The following is a 15,660-nucleotide window of genomic DNA, read 5'->3' as shown; positions in this document are numbered from 1 at the left end:
AATACATGACTTATTTTAACTTTCATTTTCAAAATACTGTGTCAGTTACTGAAAATGAAAATTTTAACTGAATAAGGCTGGAGGAAGTCTTTCCTCCCTTTTGATTTTTTTCAGGAAGATCCTGGATATCTGATCCTAAAGATCCCCTGTGAACCTCAGAGAAACTCTCACTTGAGAATCGTATGGACATGGCGCCAACCTCTGGGCTCCGGAAGCCAGTGTTTTTTTTTCAGTCTGGAAATAGACTGTATTAGTTTGCTAGGGCTGCCATAACAAAATAGACAGGGTGGCTTAAACAGAAATTTATTTCTTACAGTTCTGGAGGCTAGAAGTCCACCATCAAGGTGTCAGCAGGGTTGGTTTCTTCTGAGGCCTCTCTCCTTGGCTTGTAGATGGCCGCCTTCTCACTGGGTCCTTACATGGTCCTTCCTCTGTGCATTGTCTGTGTCCTAATCTCCTCCTCTTATAGGGGCACCAGTCAGATTGGATTAGGACCCACACTAAAGACCTCATTCTAACTTAATCATCTCTTTAAAGACATTATCTCCAAATCCAGTCATATTCTGAGGTACTGGGGACTAGGACTTCAACCTATGAATTTAGGGGGGGGCACAATTCAACCCATAGCATACACTGTTCCCTAGGTAGTAGACCTGGAGTCTATCCTCTTTCACGTTTCTCTTTGATGAAGAGATAACAGAACTAATATTATGCTTATCAAATTATGGACTGCTTTTATTCTATAGAGGAATAAAGATTCCAAACAACTTTGATAAAGGTCTGTTTTTCCTTCAAAACACAAGATGCAATTCAGTTGGTATGGCACAGAGAGTCTTCTTACCGAAAAGCAAATAGCAATATAGTATGGGGAGGTTAAAAAAGAAACTGAGTCACAGTTGACCACAACCACAGTAGGAGTCAGCTACATAATACTTTTGAAGGTGGGGCAGGGGCACACTTTAGGGATGTCTCAAAAGCAATATACATAAGCATAACAACATTTTGGTCAACGACAGACCACATATACAACAGCGGTCCTATAAGATTAGCTATACGCTCTAGGTTTGTGTAAGTACACTCTATGATGTACGCACAACTACAAAATCGCCTAACAATGCATTTCTCAGAACATATCCTGTAAGCGATGCATGGTTGTATGTGCCTTCTCCTTAAGGGCTAGGAAACAATCTTTCCTTGACTCTGCCCTTGTCAACTTCTTATTAGGCTATTAAATCCAGTTGTGTGTGTTTTTTTAAAGAAAATGTGGAGAAGTCAGTGGAAGGTTCTAGTCACATTTTTCTCCTTTGATTATAAAAGAAGCACAAAGTTGTTATGGAAAATAAAGAATAAAAATGAGAAAATAAAGAAATCCCCTTAATCTTCAACCTGTCAGAGATAATCACTTCAAAATACTTTTCAGTTTATTTTTCAAAAACAGGATCATCCTATATATACTGTTTTTAGAATCTGCTTTTCCACTTACTATATCATGAACATTTGTCTGGTTTATTAAAAAACATCTTGTTATTAATAGCTATAAAGAATTCCACCACATAGATGTGGTTGAATTTGTTTAACACAGTATTATATGGATAATTTGTTTAACTATGACTATGTGGGTTGGAAAAACAAAATTTATTAAAGGAATGGAAATAACACCAAACAACATATAATAAAAATAATTAAAATGATTTTTGACTGTGATTTTGGAGTATAGACAACACAAATACCCTCCCCACACCAAAACTGGCTCTGACCACCCCTGCCCTCCTCTCTGTACCACTCATCATCAAGCTTGGGTGAGGGTCCCTTGGTCGGACTAGGTACAGACGTCTGGGTCCCTGGAAGTGAAGTGAGCTGTGGATCGTATGGTGTCATCTGAGCAGAGCCACACGCATCTCTTCTAGCTTGATCTAGACACATGAAATATTTCCACCAACAGATTCCTTCCTGAGGGTCAATGAACGAGAGTCCTGTCCCTTAAGAAACGTCAATACCCCTGGTAAGGGCAGGGCATGGGTGTAAAATTGCTGTCAGTTTTTAACCCTTCAGAATTTCTACGTCTAAGAACTTCCCTTTACCCAGAAGGACCTCAACAACTTGGGAACGTGAGATTCCTGAAGGCACAGAGCTCTCCAGAAGCCTGGAAGGGTGTGGGCGAGGAGGCTGAAGTCCTGAGGCACACCATTCCAGCTTGGATCATTTATTGCCTGGATAGTTAAGATCCGGAGGGAATAAGCCAGTCTGGTCTCCAAATTTCTTCTCAGCAGTCTGTGCTGAATGTGACACTCAAAGGTTGCTTTCCTGTCTCCACTGTGGACTCTGTCCTGCCTTTCTCTCAATCCTCTGAACACGGCTGGACTCACCTTCTAACTCAATCAATTCCTCTGTTTGTTGGAATTCCTATCTCGGTTAATGGCACCACCAATTGCTCAGCTGGCAATGTTTACTGATTTTTGTTTCCTCTGTCACCCTCACAGCCACCCTAGTCACCAACTCGTGTTCATTTTGCCTCTGGACTATTGCCTAGCTCTTCCCCTTATCCTTGACCTCAGGACCACTGCCCGAGTTTAGGGCACCCTGACTCTCCAATCCAGTCTCAATACTATTACTAGAGGGGTCTTTCTGATGGTGTACTGGTTATTTCACACCTGTGTCTAAAGGGCCTTTCTGATGCCCAGACTTTTCAGCATGGGAAACAACGATCTTCACACCCTGGCACCCACTTATTGTAATCTATTCTCCCCATCTCCTCTTCTCTAGCAACAACAGTTTTCAAAAGACTTTTCCTAAACACCCCTGTGTTCAGGCTACCATATCTCTGTGGGTCTTCCAGTCTCAATTTGGCAAACTTGCACTTATCCTTCAAGAGCTAGATCAAATGTCACCTCGGTACCTTGGATTTCATTGTTCCTTCCCTTAGGGTCCCACTGAACTTTTTATACTTCTCTGTCTTCCCATGTAGATTGTGAACTTCTTGAGGGCAGGGACCTATTCCTGCACTCAGCAAGGTGCTCAAAGTCAACAGACACTCAACAATGATCGTTACCTTCAACAGACAGTGCTGACAGCTTGCGCTTCATTCGGTGCCTACAGACTGTAGACTTTTCGTGTGTGAAGTGTGACCAAGCCCTGATGTGAGTCACTATTTAACCAGCATACCAGAAATTATATATCCAAATGAGAGCTGCTTCCTTCAAGTCTTACCTTACGAGACTGGATAGCTGGTCCAGCGATGCTCTCGTTGCTCAACACCTTTGGAACACCTCTCTTTGGAAACAACTTTGGCATTTATAGCACTTTCTTTTCAATATCCTTTGTAGGGGCAATCTTTTCATTTATTCAACGTTTATTATGTACTTTTCCATCCCAGGCACCAAGCTGGTGCTGGGTGACAGACCAAATATATGAGACATTTACTCTGTCCTCTAGGAAGTTGCTGTTTGCTAAAGGAGAGATCTGGACAAGCAGTGCAATCCAAGGGTAAGTGGTAATGCTCCAGAGGTTGGAAGGAGTCCTTCGGTTTCAACCTCCCAACAAGGTGGTTGACAGAGGAGTGTGATGATACCCTGCTTTCTGAAGACTTGCAAACCGAGCCCGATGCGTTTCCCCCTCCCCCACAAGAGACCGAACTCACCTGGCATGTTTGTTTAAAACCCGGACTCCCACTTGATGGCAATGCTCTTCTATACCCCGAGTCTTCCCAGCCAATTTCTAGGCTCTTTGAGGGCAGGTGCTGAGGTCCTACCCTTCATGATTGTTTTCGGCAGCATTTGGTGGGACCGTGATATATGTTGGATAAATATTCACTGAGTTACTGAGCCCGAAAGGTGTCTCACGCCGTGCCACGCGGACTTCACATGTGTCCTTTTCCCCATGTGCTTTACGCGTGTAGTGACAGCTCCGCAGATCCGCGAGGGACAGAGGGAGCGACTGAAAGGACCGCTGCTGGGAGGGCACGCGGGGGGCCCCGGCAGCGGGTCGGGAGAGAGCCCAGAGTTCCTGCTTCCTGGTTCCCGGAGCCGGAGCCCCGCGGTGGGAGCCGGGGAAGGAGCGGCCCTTCCTGCGTGTCGGCGCCGCCCCTTCCCCGGCTGTCCTCGGACCAGTGAAGAGGGCCGCCGGCCGGCAGCCGGGACGCCGAAGGTGGCGGGCGCGCGGCCAGAGCCCGGTCCGCCCACGGGACACCCCCGCCCCGCGAAGAGGAAGGTTTCCAGCTCCGGAGAGAGAAGGAACCGGGGTAGGGGAGGAGAAGAGTCGGGGCCTAGGGTCAAAGGGAAGGTCTGAGTGCGGGGAGCGGCTGAGGCCCCGCCAGAAACCGAAGTCAAAGTTGAGGGGTCCGCGCCCCCCGCCCCCTCCGGCTCCCGCCCGCGCGGCCCCGCCCCGCCCGCCGGCCCCCCCCCCCGTCCGCGGCGCAGTCTCTCCTTCCCGAGGGGCCGGTGGCAGGGCCGCCACTCCCGCCCGCGCCCTCCCTCAGCTGCGCGCATCTCATTCCAGCCCTCATTCCGCGCATTCCAGGCGTCCTCCTTTCAAACTCCAGGCCAGGGGGCGGGTAGGGCCCCCAGCGCCCCGGCTCCCGCCGCCCACGGCCGCGTCCCCGCAGGTGAGTGGCGCCGGTCCCCCGCGCTGCCCCGCGCCCCTCCCGCCGCCGCGCCCCCGGCCGCGTGCTCCGGCGCCCTCCTCTCCCCGCCTCTCGCCTTTCCCGCCCTGGACCGCGCCGCTCCTGGCACGCTCCGTCCTCCTCCCCTTTCTTCCCCTCTGCCTCCGGCGCGCCTCTCCGACCCTCTCCCGCTCCCCTCCCTTCCGCCCTCTCCCGCGCCCGGTGCGCTCTCCCCGGGCTCCCTTCCTCTCCCGTTGACTCACGCCTCCAGGAATAGGGCTCTCCTGTGGCTTCCCGTCAGTCCCATTCTGGGAAAACTCCTCCCTCCGCGCGCGCCGCTCCGCGCCCCGCGGACCCTGCGGCGGCGAACTTGGTTCTCTGGGTTCCGGGGGGCGCGGGCTCCGCTCCGTCCCGCGGCCCCGCCTTCCTCCCCGCCCAGCTGCTCGGCCCGGAGCCGGGGGCTCTGCTCGCTGACCCCCTGTCGTCCCTGCAGTGCAATCGCCGGCCTCCCGGGCCCTCTGTGGAGCTGCGGCTCGAAGAGTTGGCGCGCGCGGCGGACTCCGTGGAACTGGCGTAGCGCGCCCGCCGCACCTCCCCGCACCCTGGGACCGGTAAGGCTGCGGCGCGAGGAGACGCGGGGAGCGTGTAGGACCTCGCCAGAGGGCAGGCACCTGGGGTGGTGCGTGAAGAGCTCTCACCGTAGACGAGGCTAGGAAGAGAGCGGGGCACGTGGAGGCGCAGCGGATGATAGAGAATGGTAGAGGCGATGCGAACCACAGGGTCGGGGGTGGGATCCGAAGGGCTTGGGGGCAAAGGGAGTCCGGGGAGCGCAAGGGACCAGAGCAGAATCGAGAACCCCGGAGATCGAAGAGACCCAGCACTCATGCCTCTTTTCTGGTGGACTCTTTTCTGGCTTGGAAGAGAGCCCTGGTGGTAGGTGTGTTGGCTGTTTTAAGTGCTCAGGCTCTGCAGAAGTGGAGGGGACCCCTACCGTAAGGTCCCTGCTCCTTAGGGGTTGAGAAGCCTGTTGTGTTTCATGATGGGGACTAGTGGATATTTATGGACTAGTGGATATAGGGAGCAGAACTCCCAAACCCCAAAGTGCACATTTCCCAGGAACACAGCGTCGGCGCACATGTGTGTAAAGGGTATCCGGTCAGACCAAGTGGGTATCTGATGAGTTCATGTGACCGTCTGACTGTCCCGTCTCATTAGCTCTGGGTATATGGAGGGTGATATTGTCCGCATATGACTCACCTTGGCTTCCAGTAGGCGTATGTTTGTGTTGAACGTGAGTGTGTTTCCATTGGAGAAGAGTACCGTCTGTCTGAAAGCCTCTGAGTACTTGTGCCATGCTACATCTCTTAAGTGTGTGTTTCTCCATGAGGATGTTGGTTCTAGACATGACTGTTTTTCCTTCCTGCGTAACCCTGGGCAAGAGACAGTCTCTGGTTGTATGTGTGCAGGGAGAGTGTGACTGTGGGTGTTGGAGTCAGTGGCCCCAAGGCTCCATTAGCCCTGGACGGGGCAGAGCTGAAAGGAAGCTGTCTACACCTGCCCTTTCCAACAGCTGTCTTCCTGAGGGAGAGTGGGTTCTAGTCTTGCCTGGAGCAGTGTTGAGAACCAGCTGGTAGTGTCTAACTGTAGTTGAGATCTTTGTCCTTTGTTGGTGGGACAGGTTGTTGATAGTGAGAGTTGGGAATGTTTGTGGGGGCGGACCCCCCAGAAAGAGATCATTTTGAGTCTTGAGACTTGTGTAGACAGTGCTTTTAAAGTTGGCCTCAAGGACAGAGAGGCATCGATGTGTACCAGCCTGAACTTTCTACTGGTCCAGCTCTCCTTAATGCTGCCAGGCAATCAAATGGAAGACTCCTTCATTCTTTACAACCTGCTAGAGCACTTGACACTTTCCCGTGAGAAGGGCCTGAGGAGCTCTTTGCATGGATGCTTTAGTGCCAGCCTGGGAGGGAAAGGCTGCCTCTGATTTGCTAGTTGACATGTGGGGGGACCCTTCTGGATGTCTCAGTTTCCCCATCTCTTTCTTTCTGCTTTGCTTTCTGTTTTCTATTTGGGGTTTTACCATTCAGAACATTTTAGAGGAGTGGACTGGGTAGGGAGGGAGCCACACTGTCCATGAGATTGGCAGAAGTGACATAGCGTGTGGGGGCCGGGGTGGGAGGACACATGTAGCCCTGGCTTCAGAGTTGTTACTTTGTTCCAACAACATGATGATGTAGGCATAATGTTTAGGACTTCTTGGAAGGAAGGAACAAGAGTCTCTCAGAGGGTTGGGGCCTTGTCCCTGCTTCTCCGTGCACCCCGAGGATGCAGAGTTCTGGTGGGAGCCACCAGGGGTGTGGTTGGGGCTTTGAGGGCATTCGGTCTAAAGACAGCATTGATGGAGTAGAAAGGGTGCAGGTTTGGGGTCAGACATACATGGGTACAAATCCTGACAGTCACTCGCTACTTTTAAGGTTCTCAAGTTCAGTTTCCTGATGAGTAATATGGGAGAGGGGTTAATTAATATCTATCCAAAAGGTTTGTTGTGAAGATTCGATGTTTGCACAGTGCGTGGCCCATCCTGGAGACTCAGTCACCAGTGTTTCCTGAGGTTCTCTCAGCCCGGGACTGCTTTTTTCCTAGGAACTTCTCTGAACATCCTTTGATAAACCCTGCTCTGTTCATTCATGTTTATGTAGCAAACATGCATTAAGCGTTTGCTGTAGGCCAGGCCCTGCACCATGTTCTTTATCCTTAGGAACCAGGGTAGCTAGTGGCCCAGGTGGAGTTGGGGGCAGGGCTTTGTCACCGGGAAGCACATGGTCTCCAACTCATATGTTCTAATCCCAGTTTTTCCTTGACCCCAAGGTGAACTTTTTGAACGTTATTGGACACTCTGATGTCAGCATCTAGCTCCCTCGTTTTAAAGATGGGGAAACTGAGGCCCTTAGAGGGACAGTCACTTGCTTAAGATTGCACAACCAGTGAGCCACAAAGCTGGGACTCCAGTCCACTCTGTTTTCACTTTGCCTTCTGTCTTCTGCTCGGTGGATCCCAGTGCTCAGACCCCCTAGTCACCGTCATCTAACAGGCTTGGAGGCTGGAACAGTCCGGCTTGGGCGATGTCGCCCATCTCATGGCTCAGATAAGATTGTTAGGAGGCGGAAATACTCCCTTCCCTCCCAGCAGAAAGCACAGAACTGTAGAATCGGAGAATGCCATCTCTGGAAGGGGCGCTCAAGAGGTCTTTAAATGCACCCTCCTTTCTTCTTGCTGGTCTGTAATGTTACTTGGCCAGGTAGAGAAGCGTCTCCCTATCTTTCTAGATTCCTGGGATACAAATGTCGCAGCCTGCTTTGGCTTCCGTTCTGTAGTCTTGCGCTGGTGACTGTCACAGAGCAATACCTGTTGCCTAACCTGAAGCTCTCCTTCCCAGCTGCTTTCCTGTAGTTGGGGTCAGGCCTGGGGCAGTGGGAAATTCAGGGCTGTGCGAGTGGCTTTACCTCGTCTGTCTTCCTTTGCCCCCCATGACCCTTTGCTGGCAGGGGTTGGGACGACAGCTCCCTTTAAAGCTCTGAAATTGGAGCTGAACAGCTGCTCTCCAGCCCCCCCCTCCCCTGGGGGTTTAACCAGCTCAGTGGCCCAGGTGGAGGTGGGGGCAGGGCTTTGTCACTGGGCAGTGCGGAGTCTCCAACTCCTATGTTCTTATTCCAGCTTTGCCTTCACCTCTTCTGAAATGACAATTTCTCCCTTGCTTTTGGTTTTTCCATTTAGATATTAGGGAGAGTCTAATCACCTCCTGTGGTGATATGGTCCTGGAGCCTTCTGCTCGTAGCGATTGAATCTTTGGAAACGTTTCCACTAGAGCTCCAGTCCCTAAGATCCCTGCCCACATCCTCCTGCTTTGAATACCGGCTGGCTCCTGGAAAGGCCAGAGGATGGGCCTGGCTCCCTGCAGTGTGGGCCAGCTCCCTGGCGGTGCTGAGGGTAGGCGGGCCCTCATGGGTGGGGACTCAGCTTCCTTTGACCCAAACTTCATGGGAACAATAGACTTCAGAGGAGTCACCAGGGGCAGGAAATGGGAGCTGTGCTAAGGCAGGGTGACCCTCCTGGGGGATGGGATTGCATATCCGGCCTAAAGGAAAGGCAGGGTGTTGGGGCAGTGCAAAGGGCACTGGGGAGGGGCTGATGACACATAGGGTGGGCCTCCTCTGAAGGGGGCTGTTGACTCAGAGTGAAACCTGAGCTGCCTAGAGCCCATTATTTGGCTGAGGGTTCTGCTTTGTGTCTTACTAGCAAAGGTATTGTGGTGTCTGCCAGTCTCGGCTCATGCCCAGCTCACCCTTGCCAGAACCATGTCTTCCCCTTCCTTTGAGCCCCTGCGATGTCTGCGTGAACTGTCCTGGCAGAGATAAAAGGCTGGTTTTGTTTCTTCCTGGCTGATCTCCATCTTGGCGTTGAGCCTTGAGTAGTAGTTGACCAGGGAGGCAGTTTGTGTGGTGGGCAGAGCTCTGGGTGGGGAGGCAGCCGGCTTGGGTCAACTAGACAACGTGAAGGGAGTTTTTTAGCCACAGTCAGAGCAAGAAGATGACCAGGACAGGCAGGAGGAGATTCCTGCTTGAAGCAGGGGGTGGAATGTTCTGGGAGGCAGCGCACTCTTATCTTACCTTGATCTTTGTAAGGGTAGAGCAGACTTGGTGAGAGGGCCAAGGCGGGCATTGGGGGAAGTGAGAGTCAGACTACATGGAGGTGCTTCTCCTGAGTTCAGTTTGCCAGATTCTTACAGATCAGGTTCTGGAGTCCTGAGAGAAGCTTCAGGATGACTACAGTATCCTTCTAGGGTTCAGGAGGAGGAAGGGAAGGGTGGCAAAATCACAAATGCTGTCCTGATTTGTTTCTTCAATGTGGCAAGGTGGGGATCCTGGAAATGGCAGGCTGGTAAGCTTCTTATTGATCCCTTGCCAAATTCCAGGTCAGATATTTGAACAAACAATCTGTAGGACTTCAGAAATGAAATTGAGGGCCGGCCCCGTAGCTTAGCGGTTAAGTGTGTGCGCTCCGATGCAGGCGGCCTGGGTTCGGATCCCGGGCGCGCACAGACGCACTGCTTCTCCGGCCATGCTGAGGCCGCGTCCCACACACAGCAACTAGAAGGATGTGCAGCTATGACATACAACTATCTACTGGGGCTTTGGGGGAAAAATAAATAAATAAAAAATTAAAAAAAAAAAAAAAGAAATGAAATTGAGATAACTAGCAGCCATCATGGTCACTACCAAGTCTTGGGAAAATAACCTAATTTGGGTTGAGGAATGTTCAGTAAGGACTTTGAGTCTAAAGATTTTCTTGGGTTCAAGAGAAATAAATATGATCTGGCTGATACAGCAGTAAGATGGACTTGTAGCTGGTTGAAAGACTACCCTGGTACTGGTACTGAGCTCAAGTCCCCCTGGCGGGGAGGTCTCTAGTGATACGCCACAGAGCTCTCTTTTTGGCTTTGTCCTGTATCAGTTCTGTGGGCGTTTAGGATAGCAAGCATATTGGATGACAGAACCAGGATTCAGAATCATCTTAATTGACTGAGATTAAGCAGAAATATGAAATAAAAAAACATTTTTTTCTGTTAAAATTAATACATACTCATTGTAGAAAACCTTTATAAATTAAAGGAGAAAACAGAATGGTACATAATACTACAACTCAGGGATGAGCACAGTTAATATTTTGGTATATGTCCCTCCAAATTTGTCTTTGTGCAAATCTATATATTTTAACATAATTGCAAGTATACTCTATCCTGTTTTTTTCCCTACTGAATACTATATAGTGAGTAATATCTCATGTCAAAAAAAAATGATTTAAAACCATAATTGTAAGGATCTGAATAATGTTAGCTTATGTGAATACACCTTAATATATTTAACTGCACTCTATTGGACTTTTAAAAATTGCTTTCAATTTTTAGTCATTAAAAATTACTTGACACCGAACAATGTTAAAGATGTATACTTATCTCAAGATGAAATCTAATAGATTTAAATGTAAGATCCTGCATTTAAGTTCTTAACGTCAATTATGTAAGTACAGAATAGAAACTTACCATCAATTCTCATGAGACAAAAACTGGGGCTTTTGGTTGACAAAGGAAGGAGAAGAGAAACGAGCATTTATTAAGTGCCTACAAGAGCCCAGTGTACTTGAGATGTTTCTGCCTCCATCATCTCGTTTAATCCCCATAGCAGCCCTGGGAGATAAGGTTTGCTTGTTTGTTTTTGTTTTGTTTTTTAACCTCTATTTACAGAAGAGGAAAAAAGTTACACGGAGATTAATAGGGGCTTGGAGCCTGAACCCAGGTTGATCTGACCCTTCCCACCGCCCCATTAAACCCTGAGCCTGGTGGCGTCAAGGAAAACCTTAGTCTGCTAAGCTCTATGACGGTCCAGCCGCACTGGTTCTGGAGGGTGGGTACACCCTGACCTATTCAGTATTGAGCTTGTCGATATTGTGAGCGTCTTAGCAGAGGCTTGGTGAGGGGTGGGAACCGGGCCCGCTATCAGGCTGCTATCATTTCTCACTTGCGGAAGTCAGGCCCTCTTTGCAGCAATAGCAGATCATGTCCGTCTGATCTGAATCCCTCTGCAAGATGGAGAAGATAATACTAATAGAACCAACTTCGTATGGTTGATGTGAAGATTAAATTAGTTAATATTTGTAAAGTGCTTAGTTTTTGCCTGGCACATACTAAACACTGTATAAGTGTTTATCAAATAAATGATGTATAACTGGTCCTTAAACCTTGGACAGCTAGAGTTTGTAAGAGGGAGAAGCTGGTGATGTGCCTGGAAAAACCCAGTCATAGAGTGGCCCTGTGGTGTTACTAGGCCATGTCATACCTGGTAGTTCTATGTAATGAAACTAACTTCAGATCAGGTGGACCTACTCTGCTATTGCTGTGAAGAGGACCCGCCTTCTGGAAGTGAGAAATGACAGCACTCTGATGACGGGGCAGGTTCCAATCCTTCAACAGGTGTGTCCTGAGCATCTGTCTGCTTAGGGCTTGGAACTGTGCTGGGTGGCAGGGAGGAAGCAAAAGCATCCTCAGAAATTTCCATCGTAAATTGCATGACCGCGTGTTGGAATGGGAGGTGAGGTCACTTGCAGCACTTGGAGGTTTAAGCAATAGTTGTGCTGCTTATGCAAGAGAAGAAGTAAAGCCGTATCAGTGGCTTCCGATCCCCTCCTCAGCGCTCTGCCAGCCCAGCCCTGCCAGCTCTCCTCTCCTAACATCAGCCGCCCCCACCTGCACCTGCCCTCACCAGTCCACAGTGGTCACAGGGCACCCACTGTGTGCCTGGCACGGTGCCCAGTGCAGGGGGGGAATGTGGAGTGGAAGACCTGGTCCCTGTCCTCAAGGAGCTTACGATCCAGCAGGAGAGACAGACTGAATAGCAAACACCAGTGACCTGCAAGATGAAAGAAGGGCTAATTAGAGGCACAAACAAGTGCCAAGGGGGTTCCTGATAAAGGTGCTTCATTCTGATGGAGCTGGGAGGGTTAGGGGAGGCTTCACAGAGGAGGAGGCACTCGAGCTGGCTTTGAAGGATGGGTAGCGTTTTGATACCTCTGTGTGCACGTGTGTGTGTGTGTGTGTGTGTGTGTGTGAGAAGGGCAGAGGGAGAGAAGGAAGAAAGAAGAGAGAGGAAGAGACGGAGAAATATCTGTGGGAAGGCAGGAAGTGATTTCAAGTCTACAGTCATGAAATAATTAGAGGAGGGGAGATTAAAACTGGGCTTTATGAATGAGGCAGATTTGAGCTGGGCCCTTTGGGCAGATTCAGAAGGACTTTTTAAAATTTATTTTTTAATTTACATACAGCAAAATTTGCTCTTTATGGTGTACAGTTCTGTGGGTTTTGACAAATGCACAGAGTTGGGTATTCACCATCGCACTCCAGATACAGAACAGTTCCAGCTCCCCCAGCAGTTCCCTCATGCTGCTGCCCCTTGTGGTCTGTCCCTCCCCCTTAGCCCCATGCGCATCCCTGACAACACTGATCTGTTCCCCACCCCTGTCAGATGGAATCAGAGAGTATGAAGCTTTTGGGTCTGCTTCTTTCACTCAGCATAATGCCTTGAGATCCAGCCAAGTTGTGTGTGTCAATAGTTTATTCCTTTTTATTGCTGAGTAGTATTCCCTTCTATGGATGTACCACAGTGTATTTATCCATTCACTGGTTGAAAGACTTGTGGGATGTTTCCAGCCTTTGTTGATTATGGACAAAGGTGCTGTCAACATTTGTGTACAGGTTTTTGTGTGAGCACAGGCTTTCATTTCTCGTGGGTAAATACCTAGGAATGGGATTGCTTGGTCATATGGTATGTGTGTGTTTAATGTTTAAGAAACTGCCAAACTATTTTCCAAAGTATACCATTTTGCATTCATACCAGCAAAGCGTGCAAGTTCATTGCTTCATATCTTCAACAGCACTTGGTGTTGTCAAGTTTCTTTTTGTTTTTGTTTTTGCCTTTCTAATAGGTGTGTAGTGGAATCTCATTGTAGTTTTAATTTGCATTTCCTTAATGACTGATGATGAACATCTTTTTGTGTGCTTATTTGCCATTCATACAACTTCTTTGATGAAATGTCCAAATCTTTTGCCCATTTTTTTAAAATAATTTTTATTTATTTATTTTTTCCCCCAAAGCCCCAGTAGATAGCTGTATGTCATAGCTGCACATCCTTCTAGTTGCTGTATGTGGGACGCAGCCTCAGCATGGCCAGAGAAGCGGTGCATCGGTGTGCGCCCAGGATCCGAACCTGGGGCCACCAGCAGCGGAGTGCGTGCACTTAACCGCCAAGCCACAGGGCCGGCCCATTTTGCCCATTTTTTTTTATTGTTTTGTTTTGAGAGTTCTTTAATATTCTGGGTAAAAGTCCTTTGTCAGATGTGTGATTTACAAATTTTTGGAGACAACTCATTTAAGGAGAAAAACCTCCAAAAGAAGTTGGTGGGTGTGAAGGACTCTGAGAGCAAGGTAAGAGTTTGGTGTCCTGACCCTTGGCCTTTTTTCAGGGGCAAAGGTGGGACCAGGGTGAGGCGGGGGCCAGGGAACACGTAGACAATGACCTGGGAAAAGATCAGGAGGGAACAGGGCCTCTGTGAAGTGCTGCTCCCGGCTTAGCGCCTGCTGTAGAGCATGCTCAGAATACGAGGCACAGGCGGTGTCTTGGTTTGCTGGGCGTCTTCCCTGACCGGCCGGCTGCGCCTGGTCTACTCCTCATGGCCGCTGTGTCAGGCTGGGCCAGCCCCATCCAGAACAACAAATGCTTGTGCCCAGCCTGGGTATCAACCACTTACATGGCCTTGTTTCCAAACTGGATGACCGCGCATTCTGGAATGGAAGGTGGGGTGATTGTCAAGCCTGCAGAGGTAAGCTATTGGGTGGATGTGTGGCTGGTGTAAGAAAGCATCAGTGGGGTGAGTTTTCTGGGTCAGAGTGGGTCCTCTGTGATGGTGACCTCAGCCTAGGGCCTGAGGGCTTTGGGCCATTAGAATTTCTAGAGCATCTTAATCCATATCTCTCTCCCTGTCCAGGCAGGGTGGCTCTGAGACAGAAGAACTTTTCTATGAAAAATGACCAAGGGTAGGATAGGTGCTGCCTCCTACCTCCTTCTAAGCTCAGTCTAGCCTGCCTTACTCCTATGTCCTGGGAGCTGTGGCACTGTCCAGATGCTGGAGACTTCATTCTTCCCAGGGACAGGGCTTTTCCAGAGATGATAAAGGCCTAGAGCTGGAGAGGGGGGCAGAGCTGAAGATGGGTCTCGACTCCTGCTTTCCTGGAGCTGCTGATGGTGGCTGCCTGTAGGGCCCTGTGGGCTCCCCAAGGCTCCCTTATGCTCTCCCCAGTGCTGAGATCTCCTGCCTGGCACCTCCTCCCTGGGCAGGGCCTGCACACAGAGACCCCACCCAGGGTGGTTTGTGCTGCCCGGGCGCCTGGTGTGGGCACACCCTCTGGTCCTGGCAGGGTGGGGCTTGGTCATGTCTCTCTGGGACAGCAGCTAATTGGGGCAAACCCCACTCCAGGGCTGGGGAAACAAGCACTGGTGAGCAGCACCCTGGGCTCGTGTCTGTGAACTCGGGTTCTGTCGTTTCCCTGGGGGGCTTGCTGTTTGACAGGACTCAATGGCAAGCCGTGTCAGGCGCAGACTCCTTGGCTCTCTTACCTGCTTTAGACCTGAATTTTCATGGGACCGGCCTGCTTAAAGCGTGCCAGCTAGTTCAGGTCAGTACTTTTGCCTCTTTAGTACTTGCATGATTTTTACTTTATTTTAGAGTCCTGAAGAAAGGCCCTCAGGAGAAAAATGTGCAAGGCTTACTCTCCCCACCTTTTTTTTTTAATAGCCTTTATTTATTTATTCTTTCGAGCAGTTTTGGGTTTACAGAAAAACTGAGCAGAAAGAATAGAGAATTCCCTCCCTTCCCCCCTACTCCTCCTGTGATGAGCGTCTTGCACTAGTGTGGCATAGTGGTTGCATCCATGAGCCAGTATTGATATGTTATTGTTAACTAAAGTCCATAGTTTACAGTAGGGTCCACGCTGTGTGTGTTACATTCTGTGGGTTTTGACAAATGTATATTGACATGTATCCGCCATTATAGTATCATACAGAACTGTTGCCCTGCTGTAAAAATCCCCTGGGCTCCACCTGTTCATCCCTCTACTGGGATGAGCCCTTTTTCCTGTCACCTTTTCCAGAATGTCATATGGTTGCAGTCACATAGCGTGTAACCTTTTCAGATTGGTTTTCACTGAGGAATATGCCTTTAAGTTTCCTCCATGTCTTTTCATGACTTGATAGCTCATTTCTTTTTTTTTTTTTTTTTAAGAATAGCTTTATTAAATACTGAAATGTCTTTTTTTTTTATTGTGAGGAAGATCAGCCCTGAGCTAACATCCGTGCTGATCCTCCTCTTTTTGCTGAGGAAGACCGGCTCTGAGCTAACGTCTATTGCCAATCCTCCTCCTTTTTTTCCCCAAAGCCCCAGTAGATAGTTGTATGTC

The 15,660-nt window shown here is 49.4% G+C and overlaps 1 protein-coding gene across 4 annotated transcripts in view; it reads left to right on the top strand.

The window, feature by feature from the left end:
• The first annotated feature begins 4,758 nt into the window (after nucleotides 1-4,758).
• Nucleotides 4,759-15,660, top strand: part of TEAD4 (TEA domain transcription factor 4) — a 70,607-nt gene continuing 59,705 nt past the window's right edge. For 2 of the 4 annotated variants that reach the window (XM_087442899.1, XM_087442896.1), the window contains exon 1: nucleotides 4,759-5,208. The gene's annotated coding sequence lies outside the window, so the exon portion shown is untranslated. The remainder of the gene's footprint in view (nucleotides 5,209-15,660) is intronic. The other 2 variants (XM_004438760.3, XM_087442897.1) reach the window with 2 other exon arrangements.

Source organism: Ceratotherium simum, chromosome 17 (assembly GCF_057802395.1).
Source record: "Ceratotherium simum simum isolate JZ-2026a chromosome 17, ASM5780239v1, whole genome shotgun sequence".
Lineage (NCBI taxonomy): Eukaryota > Metazoa > Chordata > Mammalia > Perissodactyla > Rhinocerotidae > Ceratotherium > Ceratotherium simum.
This window is presented reverse-complemented; position numbering and strand designations above follow the sequence as displayed.